The 20467-nt window shown below is 37.1% G+C and overlaps 1 protein-coding gene across 11 annotated transcripts in view; it reads right to left on the bottom strand.

Moving 5' to 3' along the window:
- TMCC1 (transmembrane and coiled-coil domain family 1) overlaps nt 1-20467 on the bottom strand; it is a 251308-nt gene that overhangs the window by 85035 nt on the left and 145806 nt on the right. For 2 of the 11 annotated variants that reach the window (XM_070237209.1, XM_070237211.1), the window contains one exon: nt 10529-10623. The exons of the other annotated variants lie outside the window; for them this stretch is intronic. The gene's annotated coding sequence lies outside the window, so the exon portion shown is untranslated. The remainder of the gene's footprint in view (nt 1-10528; nt 10624-20467) is intronic. 11 annotated transcript variants of the gene reach the window in all.

Genomic DNA, 20467 nt, shown 5'->3' with positions numbered 1-20467 from the left:
ATAACGAAACATCTCTTCACCCTAAACAATGTATTACTATTTCCATTATACCTACTACTATCAATAACCACCAAAAGAATCGTGACCTTTTACGTATCAGGCTCTTCACATACATTACTTCATCTAATCCTCAAAATATCCTGCAATCTAGTTATTTATTGCCTTCATTTTTAAAGATGAGGAAATTAAGGCTCAGAGAAGGTAAGCCACTTACTTACCTTTGCTATTCAACCTATCTTTGATGTTCTTCATAGCTTGGCCCACCTCAAATGACAAACCAAATCCCAAGGGAGATGCTTCATTTTATTCTATCTATCCTAAACGAAAGTAGCTACCTTGCTAACTTCATTTTTGTTTCAGTGTTTTTAGAATCACACTGTGATAGCTGCTGAACAGAAGTTGGATGGCTAGTAAACTGTGTATAACATCCACATGGTACCACCTGTGGGCCCTGGCTCCTAGAGCTCTCTCACCCTAGAAAGCCCTTCTACCTCTCTCTCTATATCCAAGATCACCGTGATCTTAAAGGCCCAAATGCCAGTGCCCCCATGAAGCTGACTCTGAGTTCCTTTCGTGGAAATTCTCTTCTTCTCAACTCTCAGCACTTCACGAATGAATAATAAAATACCTCTTCTGAGCCAGATATTCTGATAGGCATTGAGTTAGTTATTAAAGATTTACTCTTTTACCAAGGAAATTAATTGTATGTTGTTTCAGTGATTGCATAAAAACTGACAAATAGGCTAATTTGTCTGCAAAACATCTTGCCCTGTTAAATAAAAAATCTTTTTTTTAAAGTATACTTTTTGGTGAGGAAAATTGGCCCTGAGCTAGCATCTGTTGCCAATCTTCCTCTTTTTCTTTTTCCCCCTCAAAGCCCCAGTACATAGTTGTATACCCTAGTTATAGGTCATTCTAGCTCTTCTATGTGGGATGATGCCACAGCATGGCTTGATGAGCAGTGTGTAGGTCTGTGCCCAGGATCTGAACTGGTGAACTCCAGGCCACCAAAGCAGAGCATGCGAACTTAACCACTTGACCATGGGGCTGGCCCCAAAATCTTGACTTATGGCTTCAAAAATAAAGATAATTGACGGGGCTGGTCCAGTGGCGTAATGGTTAAGTTTGCATGCTCTGCTTCAGCGGCCCAGGGTTCGCAGGTTCAGATCTCAGGTGTGGACCTAGACACCGCTCATCAAGTCATGCTGTGGCGGTGTCCCACATACAAAATAGAGGAAGATTGGCACAGATGTTAGCTCAGAAACAATCTTCCTCAAGGAAAAAGAGGAAGATTGGCAAAAGACGTTATCCCAGGGCCAATCTTCCTCACCAAAAATATCACAAAAGATAACTGAGAGTGAGAGGGGATTCTTGAGTTCAGTTTCTAAACTCTGAGAAAAACTTAAAACTCACAACCTGGTTGTTATTTATTAACTTATTTTCCAATTCAAGTTTTAAAAAATATCTTCACTGTTTCATAAAACCCAAATCAAAGCTTTTCTTTGCATTTTAGTAGGTTTCAATTGCCGTTTCATTTGTTTTTAAAAAACAATTACAGTCATAACAGCACCTAATGAAACTGTTCACAGTGAAAAAGCCTCTTTAATTCTAGTGACACCAAATTATATGACTTTAAAAGAGTTTCTTTGAAATTATTTAAGTTTCTAGATTAGTTAATTTGACTAATACTGTGTTCCATGTACTCCAAGTTAGATGCAAAATGGACGCTTACAATTGCTGATATTTAAATCTTACAATTGCACCTTGTAATTTTAATGCTGGTAACAAGTAGGTGTTGAGAGGTCAGAGAGCTCTTGCAGCAAATTTCAGGGAGCTGTAGGAGGGTGGCAAAGAGGCTGGTTTGTTGTAGGAGTTTTTAGAAAATCAAGTATTTTTAAGTTGAGAGACCATTCATTTACCTTCACCACTCTCTAAAGAAAATAAAAATAGCAGATATATGTAATCTTAGTATATTACTAAATATATAGTTTTACATATTTCAATATAATCCTCATAACAGCCCTAGAGGTAGTTATTACTACTGCTATCTTCAACTCAAAGATGAAGGTGAGAGTAAAAGAAACTTGCTCAAGGTAACAGAACTGATAGGTAATGAGGAAGGGATTCAAACCTAGGTTTTTTAGCCTATAATGCCTATCTGTGCTTTTAACTACTTTTATGAAATTTTTTGTTAATCATTTAGAGTGATTAGAGCAGCAAGAATCTTCAAGAGACTTCTCTATTATCACAGAACAATGAAGAGAATAAAATTTCTTAGAAAACATGCACTTCACTGTCATGTGGTAAATCAAATTAAATTAGATTCCAAGGTACCAGCTATCACTGCTGGAGGCCCTGCAACCTAGTAGGAAAATTCTTTTATTCAGGAATATGAAAAAAAAACAGAGAAAAAAATTTTCCCAACAGTGTTAAACATGCATTCACATTTTTTGAAACTCACTCTTCTCTTTGGCTTGTATGATGAAATTATAAAACACTTTGTTGTCATGTCCTGCACCAACTCCACACGTTCTCTTGTGGGCTCATAAGCAGAATAACACCAACAGCTTCTCAGCCACAGTGCTAAAGCACAGCGCTTCCCTCCACAGCTCGACCTCTGCCAAGAGCAGCTTCACTAGGCCTAGTTGTTTCCACAAGAATTCTCCCTTCAGAGCAAATGCCCTGATGGGAAAACCCTGTGCGTCTACAGTTGTGGTGTGTAGCCTCTAGGGCAGCGTTGCCAGACATTCTGGATCCTAAGGGTTTTGGTCGTACTCTCTCTCTTTTCCATTTCAGCAGCACAAAGCATATCCTTGCTACCAAAGGAAAGAGACACAGATAAACGTCTTTTCTTTTTGTCTATTTTTTAAATCCCTGAAAGGGAGGAAAAGAAATTAAGTACTCTTAGAGAAGATTTAATAAATACACATGTAGCTGTAAAAATTGTTTTGATTTTCTATAATATGCAGACTGATGACTACTGTGTAATATTAAGTACTAGAAAACCTGGTCCTAAACTGATCCTGCTAATAGACTCAATGATAATGAGACAATCATATTTACACTCAGCCTCACTTGTGTATTTGCGTAATAGGTGTTTTTCCATAAGGATACTGGGAGGCTAAGGAAATTCAATAAAGCATTCCTAGCATTCTTAAAAGAGAAAATGGACCAATACATGGAATATCTGAAATAATTACATTCTCATTAGTTTTAAATTTAGAGGAAGTCACACCAGTTTTATTATTCTGTACACTTGTTCCCCTCACCTTCTTTTTGAGAGAGGGGAACGGGGGTAGGGTCCGTTGTGTTCAACATCATGTCACCAGCACCTATGCAATACCCAGTACCCAACAGGCGTTCACTTGGAGATAATGATATGGAAGAACAGAAAGAACATCTGTTTCTTCCTTACTTAGCCACTTACTTGCTTTGTAACCTTGAGCAAGCTTTTTAATGCGAATCTCAGTTTCCTCATCAGTAAAACAAGAACAATATTTATTTTGTATAAATGTCGTGAGAATGAAATGAATTAATGTATGAGAGCTTTTTCTCCTAGGCACATAAAAGGCATTCAATAAAACGTTAATTCCCCACATATTTGAAGCCTAATCTAAAACCTAAATTTAACTCTCTAACACATGCTCCACTGGTGTAGGCTGCAAAAGGATCCCTAAAAACGAATTTATAGAGGTCCTTCAGTTACCTGCCTTCTTTTTTAAAATATAATACAACAGTTCAATCTTTTCTGGATCACATAACCCTTTGAGAAACTGATGAAAACTATGCATTCTTTCTCTAGAAAAAAATGTGTATACACACAGATTTACATATAATCCTAAGAAATTCATGGACCCAAGATTAAAATCTCCATATGTAACTTTTTGCTTTGGATACCAGGGAGCTCAGGGCCTAAACTGTAATTCAACTTTATCAGGTAGACCATCTATGTTCTGATGTTCTCCTTATCCTTTCTTTAAAAACTTCTATTACATGCTTAAGGGAGTTTTTGTATATAATAGGATTATTTATAAGATTTTACTTTAGACTTTCTAATATTCAATTTATAAAGTTGAAATTCAGAAACCAAAGCTTTTCCTTAAGCTTTTAGGATTGGCTTATAAATCACATGGTTCTTTCAAAAGCTTAGCAAATTTTGGCAATCACTTTTAAGAGGTATATAGATAATATTTGGTGTTATTTATAAACTGAAATATCTTTGTTTTTAAGCTACATTTTAAGTTATATTCATAATTTTTATTATTTTTAAATTTAAAAAATGTGAAATCACCAGAATATTCCAATCTAATACTACAAGCTTCATTACAACTTTTCCTTTTCAAATTTGGAACTTCTTTCTCTTATAGTGAGAAACCTGGCTTCCATTATCCTCAACATATTTATTTATTTTATCAACTCCCTATCTTTCTGTATGTAATCAATCTCATACCTCTGCAGCCCCCTCCTCCCTGGTGTCAAAGCCTCCTTATCACACCTGGGCTCTGACACCATGCACGAGGCTACATCACCCCACCATGGATGCACTCTTCCCCCTACTAGGGCTCTGACATCCCTTATCTGGCTGTCCAGCTACACAGACCACCTTTCCCTTCCTCACACACATCTCTTGGGCTGCGATGTACTGCGGTACCATTCCCATCCTTACCTAACCCCTCCAGTGGCTGGAACATTCTTTTCTCTTATAATAACCAGGAAAGAACTCTTTGGACTGAATACTATCCTGGCAAGTCTTTGGAAATATCTGGGAAGAGAACCTGAAGAAAAACGAACTTTAAGCCATTCTCATACAGGATGAGATTAGGAATTGTATTATTTTGAATACTTAGGGAAATATGGCCTTACTTGGCACTCCAAGTGGATGAACAGATCATGTTAGAAACACCTAAAGAAATTTTGAGCGTATTATCTAAAGAGACCCAGTACTCTGTGGCAAACCCAAAGCCAGATTTATATCAAAACTGTACTGAAATAAATGGCCACACCATCACGCCACTTCTCTAGTATCTTACCATTCGATTCTTGCCTCCTACACACAGGTAAATGGATAAGATCTATTTAAAAAAACAGAAGTGCCAAACAGGAAGTAAATTAATTTTCAAGTACAATTTCATATAATGTTTTCTAAGTCATTAATAGCTGCTACCATTTACCAAATACCTACCATGTACCAAGATCTGTACTAGGTACTTTGTATGCCCACCTAATTTGCATTTCTCCAACAACCCAATGAGTTCCTTGCTAACAAGGAAATTGAGGTTTACAAAAATACTTATCAAAAGTTACTCTAAAAAAACAAAAAATGTTACCCAGCTTATTCAAAATATACCAGTAAAGAATCTGTGTAAAAATCAAGCAAATCTCCCAAGTCTGGCAAAACTGTTCAAGAAGAAAAGATCTCTGTGATGAGGTTCTCAAATACCAACTATGAATAATTTAAGCTCTGATGCTATATAAAAAACTCCCAAAGGGCTGGCCCCGTGGCCGAGTGGTTAAGTTCGCGCGCTCCGCTGCAGGCGGCCCAGTGTTTCGTTGCTTCGAATCCTGGGCGCGGACATGGCACTGCTCATCAGACCACGCTGAGGCAGCGTCCCACATGCCACAACTAGAAGCACCCACAACGAAGAATATACAACTATGTACCGGGGGGGGGGCTTTGGGGAGAAAAAAGGAAAAAATAAAATCTTAAAAAAAAAAAAAAAAAACTCCCAAAGAAGAGCCAGTCCACTTATAGTTAGTGGTATTAATGAGAATAAACGATTGTAGTCACAGTATAAGGATTAAATATAAAATCCTTGTAGCCAACTATGAATAGAGAAAGCAGAAAGGAAAAAAGAGATTTAGAGTTCTGGGCAAGTGAAGATAGATGCAAGGTGTTTAGCCTTGTTTTGATCTCTTAAAAAAGAAAAAAGAAATAAAGCTTATTATTATTGGAAAATGGCGTTTTGGCTAGAAACTATAAGACTAAAGACAAAAGGAACTGTACATAAACACTATACTCTAGTTGGTAAATTTGTCTCTCCCAGAGGTAGAGTCACAATTTTGAAACCACTTTACATGTACACTGTGAATGAACAATAAATAAAATGGATGGTGGATGGCTGAAGTCAGATGTCTCACGGTCAGGGAAGGAAATTACAAATAAGCAAACAGCAAAGGCTAGAATGAACCCTATTGTCCTGGATTAGAGTTGGAGACCTCAGTATGAACTCATGTTTAGCTTAATAACTGTACAGATGAATAGATACAGAAATAATTACAGATACAGGCATACCTGGGATAGTATATATACATATATTTTCTACTTCTGTCAGCTGAGAGGACCTAGAAGCAATGACACTCCAGTAGCAATAAGCACACATACACAGCACCCAAATCTTGGTTGCTAAATCTAATGAAAGGAACCAGTGCTCCTTGGAGAAATGGCTGATTCTAGAATTGGGACAGGGAAAATATAAGATAAGCCTGGATTATCTTTCTTACAGCATCAGAAAGTTTAAAAAGTACTCAAAAACCAAAAAGATGAGGCATGTCAAAAGGACACAAAAGCCAACCTGGAAGAGCTCCCAGTGGTCACAGCTGGAACAATTTGAGGAACAAAATAAGTAACGATAGTCTGGGCTATAATCTGAAGTATAAAGTGCATATATATGAGTTCATACTGATACAAATAAATGACAATAAGTAATTGAGAAGAGACAGATCTTTTGTACCGAAGAATTCCAAGTAATATATGTAGATAGTGCCCCCTCCAGGAGGTATAGCATAAATCTACCTCCTCTAGGTGGGATGGATTCAGCAACTCACTTTTAGAGAATAAAGTATAAAAAGGGAAAAACAGTAACTTTACTGTGGAGAAGCCTGACATAACACTATCTTAACTAAGTGACCAAACCTTAACATCACCAGTGACACCATGTACTCTCTGATATGCCCTTTACCTGTGAGGAGAATAACCACAGTCTAATTGTAAGAAAAGCAAACTCAAATTGAGGGACAGTGTATAAAATACTTGATGAGTACTCCTCAAAACAGTCAAGGTCACAAAAAACAAGGAAAAACTGAAAAACTGTTATAGACCAGAGAAGACTAAGGAGACATGATAACTGAGAGCAGTGTGATATCCTGAATTAGACCCTGGGCAGGAGTTGGAGGGGGGAAAAGCCATTAATGGAAAAAATGGTGAAATCTGAATGAAATCTGGGCTTTAGTTAATAGTAATGAAGCAATGTTGGTTTCTCAGTTTTGAAAAATGTACTACAGAAATGTAAGATAATAATGTTAGGGGGAACTGAAACTGGGTTGAGAGGTGTATGAGAATACTGTACTTTTTTGGGGTAATTTTTCTGTAAATCTAAAATTATTCCAAAATAAAAAGTTTATTTTTTTAAAAAAGACAAACTTTTAGGTTTGACATAAAGTCTTTCTGTGACACAAATTAGAGGCCTAAATTGCAGGCAATAGTAAAAGTTAATGCTTTTTAATATTCCATGATGTCAGCTTATTGATTCATTTACTCACTCACTGCTAACTGCATGACAAGCTCTGTGTTAGGTACTTGGGACAGAAAAATGAATAACACTTATGTGTGAGTGTAGACGTGGTCGAGTATAGAGGACTTTTTGCTGGTGTCTTATAAGGAGAAGGATCCTCTTAGGTTAGCAAGGTCTTAAATTAGCTTAGCAAGGCCTTAACAAATCAGAAGAGGAAGTATATAGTACAAGTTATGATAAACACAGGATGAAGATATTAGTACTTTAACCAATTCACTTGACCTCTGCCCTTCAGTTGTCTCATATATAAAATAAAATTAACAACAGTGTACCTGGCCTGAGGTAAGGGACTTCTATCAAAAGGCCTTGAAGGCCCCCTAAAGTAAAAAATATCTATGGTTCTGTTAAGTATTCAAATCTAATATTTTGTTTCTGCTTCTAAAGTCTCTAGTCTAATCTACCTAGACAGCTCTAACAGCTTCCTAACCAGTCTCCTTGCTTCCAGTTCCTCCCTTCCTGCAATCTATCCTACATAGAGCCACTAAAAATGAACTTTCTAGAGTACATATCATTCTACTGTTCAAAAACCTTTATGAGCATAATATGATCTGGTGTCCAAGCCCACGTCCCAGACCTACTTAACTAGCTGTGTGATGATTAGGAAGTCACTTAACATCTAGGAGCTTCAGGTTCCTTATCTGTAAAGTAGGGTACTTTCCTTACATCGTTCTCAGGCTCACATAGGATAAAGAACATGACAGTATTCTGTAAATGTTAATTATGATGATTATTTTGAATCTCTCAGGCCTACCACATCAAATTTAAATCTTTTTATCCCAGCATTTAAACTTCCCCTTACTTAGCTGTACCTTACTTACTTATCTCTCTCTCACTCCTCACCAACCACCAATACAATCTCCTCTTCTCCATCTGAATCCTAAGAACCACTGCAACTGACTCCTCATTGAAGCTTTCCAACTCAGCATGCTCTCTCTATGAACTCTCTCTAATCTTTCCTTCTCACCGACCCCTAGTAAACATCTTCAAACACAATTCTCATAATTCCCCCTCCCTTAAAAACCTACAATGGCTTCCTGGTACTATTAGCATAAAATCACGGCTATAAATCAGATTACTGAAAAAACAATGGCTTGTTTTGCTGTTCTTAGTGAGCCTCTTTGAAATGTAATTAAAGAGAGAGTAGTTTTACAGTTTATTTCATCGTTTGTTTTCCTTAATTTAGCTGAGTTCATCTATTAGTTTCCAAATGATTTCATGTTGTGTCCTCCCAAACGAACAAGTTTGTGTGAGTTTTTTTCAGTTTATTCTCTTAACCATTTCTAAGTGTACAGTTCAGTAGTGTCAAGTATATTCACAATGCTGTGCAACAGATCTCCAGAACTTTTTCTTTTTGCAAAACTGAAACTCTGTACTCATTAAACAACTCCCCTAGCAACCATCATTCTACTTTCTGTCTCTATGAATTTGACGGCTCTAGGGACCTCATATAAGTGGAATCATACAGTATTTGTCTTATTGGAATTGGCTATTTCGCTTAGCATAACGTCCTCAAGGTTCATCCACATTGTTGCATGTGTCAGAATTTCCTTATATGTACTACATTTTGTTTATCCATCCATCAACAGATACTTGGTTTGCTTCCACCTCTTGGCTATGGTGAATAGTACTGCTATGAACATGAAAGGTTTGAGTATTTTAAGTGATTAAAAAAAAACAGGAAACACTTTAAACAAATTTACTTCTCCAAAATACTAGGTATCTCAATGCTTGCTCCATTATTCTTCCATTAGTGCCGTTTCAAGTGACTTGTGACTTGATACATCAAGCACTAAAATCACTACTTTAATTCTTACACTTGTCCACTATATAACCATTTTTGACATTTGGTTCTTAAATTACTATATTTTACCAACAATTCCAGCAGATGTCATTATTCCTCACCCTTTAGGGTCAGTCCTAGCATATCTTACAGATTTCAGAGATAATATTCCTGTGCCTCCTTTCCACTTAATTGCATTACGCGAGTCTTAGGTGAAAAAGAGAGACTCTAGGAACAGATGAAAACAGGCAAGATTACTGGTAGAATGAGGTTAGATTCTTAAACTTGCCCTCAAAAGGTATTTAGTTTGCTCTTTTTCCTAACTTTTCAGTTTTTAAAATATCATGTAGAGCTCAAAAAACTAAGTGAAAAGCAGAGAAAATACACTATTCTGGCAATTTGATCCTGATAATACTTTGAGTAAGCTATGCTTAAAAAAGAAAGCAAGCAAGCTTCCCTTTTTCACCATCACCACCACAGTAGCTAATATTTAGTAACCGGTTCCTATTTGCTGGGGCTTTATTTTACATAGATTATCTCATGCAATTCTCACAACAAACCCAGTTGAGGAAAGTTCTGTTATTGAACTGCTTTTTACAGATAAGGAAACTAAGATTTAAAGACACTGAAGAATTTCCCCAAATCATAGTTACTAAGTGAAAAGCACCAAAATTTTAACTCAGAGATTGATTCCAGATCTCTCCTTAACCATTATGCCACAGAGCCTCTCCATCTGCCTATTTTGCTCACTCATGTTCTACTCCTGTGCTCTCTACATTCTTCAGATCAGTGTTGGTAGAACAGTTTATTAAAGAAGGTACATTAAAGTCTTCAAGATAATGAGGGGTTTTTTGGGGGGTGGGGTTGGGAGTGGGGGGAATTGCTAAAGTCTAAGAAAAAAAAGTTTGGATTTGTTTTTTGTTTTTGAAGGCTCACAGGAACTTCGTTCAACTTGAGGCAGGTTAAGGACATGAGATACCTTTCATTTTAGGGATCTCTGAAATCCTAAATTAATCTGAATTAAGACATTTTGTATTTTAGCCACAGAATATAGAAGATGTTTATTCAGTTACCTTTTTAATATAAATCCAGTACTTATATGGACAAATATTTTCATGCCATTACCCCAACCACTAATGCAGTCATGGGTTACTGCTTGATCACATGAACTCTGTACCTGACCAGACAGACAGCTATTTTTGTTGTTGTTGTTGTTTCTCCCTCCCCTCTTCTCACTTTTTTTGACGGAAAATATCTGAAGTTTCTAAATACCTAGAAATATAAAAAAATGTTTTGTTAAACAGCTTATCTTATATTCTGAGTGGTTTCAAGTGCTTAACCAAACCCTGAGGAACATGTTTATAAAAATATCATTAACCTTATCTTGATTATTTAATAATTTTTAATAAATTATATTCAGAACTTAAGATAAGCTAGACATTGTGGTAGGTAGTAGACACATATTTAATTTACTCTTCACAACCATCCCTGGAGTTATTCCATTTTAGAGATGGCTATCTCTAGATAACGTACTGTTCCCTTCATTCATCTATAACAAGAGTTGAGAAGCATTTTCTGTAAAGGGCCAGATGATAAATATTTCAGCTTTGTTTTTCTGAGCCATATGGTCTCTGTTACAACTACCCAACTCTGCCTACCCAGCACTATGGGAAAGCAGCCATAGCTGATACATACAGGAATAAGCATAAAAGCAGCCCTGTAGACAAAAGGTAAATGAATGGGCATAGCCATGTTCCAATAAAGCTTCATAAAAACAGATGGTTAGCCAGTCATAGTTCACTGACTCCTGATCTATATAATAGCATTCTTATCCTGGAATTTTGAGTTCTATAGTTCAGAGATACAATAACACTGACTCAATCAAATTTAGTTGTCCTGTCCCTTTGTCATCATCATCAAGCAGCTTCAGAGAATTTACTCAAGATTCAGGGTACCGTAAATCACCATGAAACATTTACTTATGAAAACAGTTACTGAGCATCTATAATATGACAGGCACTATGTCAGGAACAAAGCACAATCCTTGGTCTCAAGGAGCTTACAGTTTAATGGCAGAGACAGGCAAGCAAAGAGACCATTATCATATACAGTCTGATACAGATAAATGCAAAGTGTTAGGGGATAATAGAGGAAGAGTACACAACTGAGACATGAAAGGAAACTTGAGTCAGAGAAGGTAGTCAAAGCAAAGCAAACAGAGAAATTTCAAACCCACTAAAGTTTTTGGACTCATAATCCATCAATGAGCTAAACAACTTAAGCTAACCCAGTCACAGCTATTTTAAACTGCCTGAAATATACAGGAATTTGTTTTTTTGGAATCAGCTTGTACCCTATGAGGATTTTAATAAAGTACCAGTCTTAGTTATTAATTTTACCCAATCTACTCGCTAAAAATTTTTAGAAGACAGTTTACAATGAGAAGCAAAAATAAAACAATTAAAACAAGGATAAGAAAATATGTACCATATAAGGAAGTAGAGAAATAATTCATAAACTTAGACTACAGATACTACAGTAATTGCTAAAACTGGAATCTTCCTAGTAGACAAAACTAAAACCAAAATATGATGAGCTTCTTGTCTCATCTCATAAAAACACACTACATGGATTCTTTTAAAACCGGAATGCTTTTTTCCCTTCTGTTATGTTTACCATCTTCGCTGTTTTGCCATACCTAGAAAGGCTGCATCATCACTCAGCCTCTGCTTTTTTTTTTTTTTTCAAAGATTGGCACCTGAGCTAACATCTGTTGCCAATCTTCTTCTTTTTTTTCCTTCTCTTCCTCTCCCCAAAGCCCCCCAGTACACAGTTGTACATTCTAGTTGTAGGTCCCTCCAGTTGTGCCATGTGGGATACCGCCCCAGCACGGCCCAATGAGCGGTGCCATGTCTGCGCCCAGGATCCAAACTTGCGAAACCCTGGGGAGCCAAAGCGGAGGGCTCAAACCTAACCACTTGGCCACAGGGCCGGCCCCCAGCCTCTGCTTTTGATCAGTGGAAAGCACGAAGACTTGATGGTTTGCTAGGCCTCAAGATAAAAATTACAAAACATTCTCTCTTCAGACTTTAAACATGACCAAATGTCATAGTAAATTAAATGGAACAAAGGTTTCCCTTGATCTATTCTTTGATATTTCAAAAAGGCTGTGACTATTTCCCCCCTGCTATCATATGGTTGGTTAAGTACTTCCTTTCAGTTTGGTTCTGCTAACAAGGGCAGAACTTCTCTTTTCTCAATAATAATAATATATTGGATGCTATAGGGAAAGGAGGCTGATACAGTTCCTGTCAGCAGAACTATAATCAATAGGTTGTGAATGAAATTTTAAGTGGAATTATAAATTATTTAGCAATCTATGCACAAAGAAAATCATCCTTTACGGATATTCCCAAGTGAGTTTTTAAATTATTTCTGCTTGGCTTGGTCTTTTTAGGTGAAAGGTGGATAAAATGTGCAGCCTGCAACACTGTATTATTGATTCTATTCCAAAGTTTCAAACACTCAAACAAACAAAAAAAGCAAAAACCTGGATCTCTAGTTAAAAATGGAGGGATTTTAAGAGAAAAATAATATATATATATATTACTGAACAAGAGCTTTATTAATGAAACCATTAAACTATTACCTTAAGAAATCAGGCACAAATCTTATAATAAGTGAGGAAACGGTTATGAGCCTCTTATTAAAAATAGCTATGTCTTTAAAACTCTAAGAAATGGAGGAAAGAAAAAGAAAGAATGGGTAGAAAAAAATGCTTTTAATATTGATATTTTTTGGGGCTGGCCCGGTGGCGCAGTGGGTAAGTTCGCATGTTTCACTTCTCGGTGGCCCAGGGTTTGCTGGTTTGGATCCCGGGCGCAGACATGGCACCGCTTGGCAAAAGCCATGCTGTGTGGTAGGTGTCCTGCGTATAAAGTAGAGGAAGATGGGCATGGATGTTAGCTCAGCGCCGGTCTTCCTCAGCAAAAAGAGGAGGATTGGCAGTAGTTAGCTCAGGGCTAATCTTCCTCAAAAAAAAAAAAAAAAATTGATATTTTTCAGCATAAGATCCAGTATTTATTGGCAAACAACTTTCTTATACTCATAAATAAAATAATCAGGAGTGAGGGGGTCCTATGGTCTGAATATTTGCTTTTCCCCAAAAAATTCATCCCCAAAGTGATGGTATTAGGAGGTGGGAGTCTTTGGGAGGAGATTAGGTCATGAGGCTGGAACCTTCATGAATGAAATTAGTGCCCTTATAAAAGCAGCACTAAAAAGAGGCCAGAGAAAGCTTCCTTGACCCTTCTACCATGTAAGGTTACAGTGAGATGGCTGTTTACCAGGAAGTGGGCCCTCACCAGAAACCAAATCTGCCAGCACTTGACTTTGGACTTCCCAGACTCCAGAACTGTGAGTAATAAATTTCTATTGTTTATAAACCATCCAGTCTATATTTTTTCTGTTATAGCAGCCTGAATGGACTAAGATGGAGGGCTTTATAGTCATCATCACAGTTTTCAAGATTTTTTTTTAAAGTTTTATTTTTCCTTTTTCTCCCCAAAGCCCCCAGTGCATAGTTGTATATTTTTAGTTGTGGGTCCTTCTAGTTGTGGAATGTGGGACGCCGCCTCAGCGTGGCTTGATGAGTCTGCGCCCAGGATCAGAACCGCTGAAACCCTGGGCTACCAAAGCAGAGTGTGCGAACTTAACAACTCGGCCACAGGGCTGGCCCCAAGATTTTCAGAATTCTAGAAAAAGAAAAGCTTATTTGACTCTATTCCCTTTCATGAATGATGTCATGAAAGACTGTCTGGCAAATTTAGATTAGCTGAGTGATGAATAAAACTGTAATTTCTTATAATTCAATAATTAGCAGCACAAGCTGTGGGAGAGGCACGTTCCAGTTAACCCAGAATTCGAAGGAAAATAGATGTCACAGTGTCAGAGCAATCTCTACCACATGCCACTAGGCCATCAGATTTCAGGGAGCTCTGGCTTGTGGAGCTGAACTATATTATTCGTGAATCTAGTCAGCATCCAACTTAATTCAATTGTCTAAAAATAAGAAGAAACTGGGCCTTCCCTGTAAGAGTTTGGGGATCTCTTATTTCTACTCTGAAACTGAAAAAAAAAAAAAAAACCAACTATCACCTATGTAGAAGATTTTGAGAGGAATTTTCTTGGACTCTGATGCAGACATATTTTTTTTTTTTAAAGATTTTATTTTTTTCCTTTTTCTCCCCAAAGCCCCCTAGTACATAGTTGTATATTCTTCGTTGTGGGTTCTTCTAGTTGTGGCATGTGGGACGCTGCCTCAGCGTGGTCTGATGAGCAGTGCCATGTCCGCGCCCAGGATTCGAAGCAACGAAACACTGGGCCGCCTGCAGCGGAGTGCGCAAACTTAACCACTCGGCCACGGGGCCAGCCCCTGATGCAGACATATTTGAAGCTAAATTTGTTTGGGCTAGTGTTCTCCTTAGAAGATCAAACCACTCCCACCAGGAGTAAATATAAAGACTGAAAGCTAAAGATGGGTTGCTGACTACTTGAAATAAGGAGCAAAGGGAAGGAGGACAATGCAATAAATGCCCTCCTCTTTTCTTTCTTCTGTGGAAATGGGAAAACTAAGTCAGAATAATTCTGCTTGATACAAACACTAATCCCTGTGTGAGCCAGAAGTGCTTAGTACCTCTGAGGGTAGACTGATACAAAGGAGAAAACTATGCCCTGATGTGTAAGGATGCCATGTCAGAGTGCTAAATTCATTCATTCATATACCCAGGCATTCATTCAAATATTTTGAGTTTATAGCATTTGTAAGGTTCTGTGCTAGTAATGCACAGAGAATAAATGATGACTGTGTTGCTGAAAAGCTGTATGGAAACTGACGCCTAATGTGAGAAAATGTACGCTTTAAAATATTTAGCACAATGCCTGGCACATAATAAGCAATCAACATATGTTAGCCACTATTGTAAAAAAATCAAACGGTTATTTAGATGACAAAACAATGTTCACTAAACAATTCTTAGGATAAATGCTTTTTAAAATCAACTTTATTTGGGACCAGCCTGGTGGCATAGTGGTTAAATTTTGCGTGTTCTGCTTTGGCAGCCCAGGGTTCACGGGTACAGATCTCAGGCATGGACCCACACCACTCACCAAGCCAAGCTGTGGTGGCGGTCCGCATACAAGAGAGAGGAAGACTGGCACAGATGCTAGCTCAGGGCCAATCTTCCTCACTGAAAAACAAATACAGCTTTATTGAGCTATAATTCACACATGAGAAGGCTCACCCATTTAAAGTGTACAATTCAGTAGTTTTTAACATATTCACAGAAATGTGCAACCATCACCACAATCAAATTTAAAACATTTTCATCACCTCAGAAAGGTACCTTGCACCCCTTACCCACCAGCCTCCCATTCTCCCATCCCTCCAGGCCCTAAGTAACCACTAATCCACTTTCTGTCTCCACAGACTTGCCTATTTTGGATATTTCACATAAATGGAATCATGTAATGTGCAGTCTTTTGTGATTGGCTTTTTTCACTTAATATATTTTTAAGGTTCATTCTTGTTGTACCATATGTAAGTACTTCGTTTGAATGCTTTTTTAAAGGGAAGCCTTCTGAAAAGCAAATAACCACTCCCTTATTTTAAAAATAAATATTTCAGTTTGCTTGAGATACATTATACTTACAACAGACGCCAGGACACAGCTCTTCTTCATAATTCAGTTTGAAGATATTTTATTACAACATAAAAATTTAAAAGTGCCCAAATCTAAACTTCTGAAAATAATTTTTTTAAATGCCCACATATTTAGACATAAGGACCTTAATGTGTCCATGAGTTTATTATAAAACAAAAACAAGTTTAGTGAGACGTGCCTAGTGAGAAACAAATGATTTAAGCAACTAGATCTCGGTATTTGGTTTTCACTTATCCCACTGATTAGATGTTTCTCTCCCTCTCCTATTGTCCTCTGCCCTGAGAAACTTAAACCATCCATTCTTTTTCTAACTCAAGAATAACATTTGAGGACTAAATTGCAAAGAAAAACATGAATCTGGTTTAAGACTTTACAGCATAGTCCCAAATGAAACGAATCTATCTCACAAAAGACAATCAGTCTAAAATATAACCCTGCTATTTATTTAGTTTCAATTATTTTTATTCTCACACTTAGAAGAGCCAGGTAGGCAGGGTTTCTTCATCCGTAAAATAAGGGGTTAGATTATGTAATCTTTAGGGTCTCTTCCATCTCCAAGAGACTATAATTTTCTCCTTTAATCCTTTTGAAAACAGGCATAAAGAGCTGTACTATGACTTGCTTGAGGCTAAACAGAAGCTTGTCAGCATGGCTAGGGTTAGACACTTGATTCATCCCTGAATTCACTAGGAATATATAGAGAAGTGAGACTCAGTTCTGACCTCACAGAGTTCACAGTCTAGTAGAGGAGGAAAAACAAGTGAACAGTAATGGATGTGACAGTTTTAGATACATGGCCAGGAAAAGGTAAGGGGGTAAGAGCTGGGAATTTTGTCCTTGCTTCTTTCAAGCCCTTCAGATCTCCCTGCCAAATCTGATTATCTTACAAAGCAATCTAAAGGTTAGACCTCATACACTATGTTTTTACACTAACATCTAGAAATGACATAGTTTTACATTTTTATTCTTTACCAGGGGTAAAAACGAACCAAGAATAATTAAATCACACTTCTCTTCTTAGTGCACATAAGCAGTTATAGTGATTTAAAGATGAGGAAAAAATAGCAAAATTTATGTTTTAAATGCTCTTCATCATTAATCACAAACTCTCCCTGGATCGAAAGCAAGGAAGACTATTTTTGTCTACCCTTTCCTTTAAAAATTAAAGGTCTTCCTTTAAGGTGATAATTACCAAAGGATTATTTTAGCCAACACACTCTTTACTTTCTCATTTTATTATGTTTGTCATGAATTCAAATGAGCCTACCCTGTACTGCCTTTTTGGTACAAAATGGAACTTTTATTTCCCTTATATTATTAAAGGGGAACATTCTGTCCTTGGCAAGCAAACAATTTTGTCTGAGGTTGATAACTATTTGGGGCTCCAAGGGATTCTGTAGTTATCTTAGGTCCAATTAAATGGAGAGCAAAAATTAAAACTGTAGATGTATTTATTGAGGCAGTAAGAACACAGGTTTGATATAATACTTTAAACACTATCAAAACACTCCTAAGCTACAGGTTTTAATTCTAAACCTTCATCAATTCAGAGAATCTAGAGAGTGTGAAAATTTCCCTCACCCACAGGAAAAACACTCTGAATTTTGGTTCAGGGATATTACAGGGTAAAACTGAATTTGCAAATACAATTTGTACACTTGAAGAAAAAGATAAAGTATAGTTAGGTTAAAACTAAGATTTAATTTCTTGTCCCCTAAGCAGTCATAATTACCAGTCTAATAAAAATGAAAAGATGTAGACAATGGAAACATCACTGGCACTGCCCTTGGGAGATTAAATGAATCAATTAAAAAAATGTGTGTGCTAGTAGTTTTCTGTCAACGTGATACTACCAGAATACAATTTATCAAAATCTCTGGATCTCTGATGGCCACCTCTCTAATGCTTCCTTAATTCTAATGGTCTCCAATTAGAATACTCTCAGAAATGAACTTGATCATAGGGGAGAATTGTGGGAACAGCAGAGGAGAGGTATTATAGGAAGGAAGCATCTGATCTTGGCTTAAAGAATGGGAAAGATTTGGATAAGGTGTTTGGAAGTGGGCTAGGAAAGGAAAGGGAGGATAAAGTGATCCAGGCTGTAAGAAAAACCTGAGTGAAAAACAGAGTCAACAAATACAGAGGCTGTATGGGAAACACTGAACAACTTGATCTGGCTGAACGTTAGGCTCACCGGCTAACGAAGTTAGGTTAATTGGTGGTAGGTCACGAAGGGGCTTAAACAATAACCTGAGGAATATGATTTTCCCTCTGAGCAGAGGAGGAGCAACTGAAGGCCGTACGGCAGGAGACAGACTGTAAAAGACATAGTTTATAAGATTTATGTGGTGTATGGGCAAAACAGATTTGGGAAAGGCAAAGCTGGATATGGAGGAGGCAATAATTTAAAAGCCATTTTAATTGTCTTGTGAGAAGTGATTCTGGCCCGAACTAGGTTCGTGGCAATAGGAACGTTTAAGAAAGTACAGATCTACATGACATTTTAATTACAGAAGTAGAATAACTCAAGTGTAGGAGACAAAGAAGACAAAAAAATATCAAAAATGCAAAAAATATTTGCAATTTATTTAGAAGAAAAAAAGCTACTATCCTTTCTACATAAAGAAAAAGATCCACAACTCTGTAGAGACTGAAAAAAATATCCACAGAAAAAGAAATACAAATGGCCTGTAAACACATGAAAAGATGTTCAACACTGCTCACAATAAAACAGATACAAATTAAAATTACACAAAGATACCATCTCTCATCTATCAGATTGACACAAATTAGAAAGATACAATCTGCTGTATTGGTAAAGTAGTAAGGAAACAGGCACTCTCAGATACTGTTGGTGGGAATGCATAATAGTACAACCCCTTTGAAAGGAAATAGAATCTAGCAAAGTTATTCTCATTTCTAGAAACTTAACCCAAGGACACACTGGTAAAGAATATCAAAAGACAAGCCTATTTACTGTAGCAGTATTTGTAATAGAAAAAGTATACTAGAATAGTACACTAACATATTTCTAAGATACATGTATGCATGAGTGTGTGTGCATGGTAAATATATTTACACATTTGTTTACACTTTAAAAAAAGATGGAAAGCAAAGCCCCCCCAACTCCCAGCAAAAAAAAGTTTGGAGGAAAGAGGGGTGGAAGGGACAAGCAAAGAAAGCTAGACTTCTCTGAATGTACCTTGCTTTGCAGATTTGACTTTGGAACCATGTAAATGTTTTATATAATTGTAAAGTCAAATTAAATCAAAATGGAAATATATTTCTAAATGTAAAAAGTGAAATGAAACAAATAAGCCGAACAACATCAAGTTGGTAAATTTACAATACAAAAGAGAATTCTTTTAAGTGACTTTAAAACATATTTTTACTGCACTTTGTATCTTAAAGACAAAAAGAACTACAAAGAAATATTAAACTGTTTTCAGTTGTCATATTGGCACAACACAGTGGCAATGAGCATACTTAGTGCTCAAAATCGTCTCTAAATACTAAAAGGAATCAGGGCTCTTTGGAAGAACATAGCTGATTATAGGTCTGGAGAAGAAAACAGTTTCTTGGCTTTCGTGATTACATGAGGATTGCTGGGGTCATGTCAAAAAGTCTACGGGCCACTTCCAAGAACAACATTATTTAGGGCACTACCAGTTTATTATTTAGCCAGAGGTATCAGTTTGTTTATGAAGTACATATATTGAATATTCTTTCTATAAAAATGTCAGTAGGCTGAATAAATTATCATACCTAAAATGTTATGAATCTTCTATTAATATACTACCTTTCTTTCTTCTTCTGTTTTTTTTTTGGTTGGTGAGAAAGATTCACCCTGAGCTAACATCTGTTGCCAATCTTCCTCTTTTTGCTTGAGGAAGATTCTCCCTGAGCTAACATATGTGCCAATCTTCCTCTATTTTGTATGTGGGTTGCTGCCACAACATGGCCACTGATAAGTGGTGTAGGTCTGTGCCAAACCTGGGCCGCTGAAGCAGAGTGCACCAAACTTAACCATTAGGCCACGGGGCTGGCCCCAATATACTACCTTTCTTATCACAGATCACCTTCACCAAATGCACATTAAGGATTTAAAAGTTAGAAGTATAATGGTGAATGTAGATAGCATCCCTGCCTTCATGAAGCTTACAGTCTAGTGGAAAACAATGGCAATTCAAAATACTGAGACAGCACCCTGGTGGAAAGTGGTACAGGGTAGGTGCCAAGAAAATACAAAAGATGGGCAACTAACTTAGAGCTGGTGGGTCAGAAAGCGTCTCTGGGGAAATGACATCTAAGCTGAGACCCAAAGGACATTCAGGAGTTTGTTAGGGATAGATACTGGAGAGTGGGCAGCAAGAGGATTAGGAAAAGAGAACAAG

The sequence above is a fragment of the Equus caballus genome, chromosome 16 (assembly GCF_041296265.1).
Source record: "Equus caballus isolate H_3958 breed thoroughbred chromosome 16, TB-T2T, whole genome shotgun sequence".
Taxonomy (NCBI): Eukaryota; Metazoa; Chordata; class Mammalia; order Perissodactyla; family Equidae; genus Equus; species Equus caballus.
Note: the sequence above shows the minus strand (reverse complement) of the source record. Positions and strands in the feature narration are given on the sequence as shown.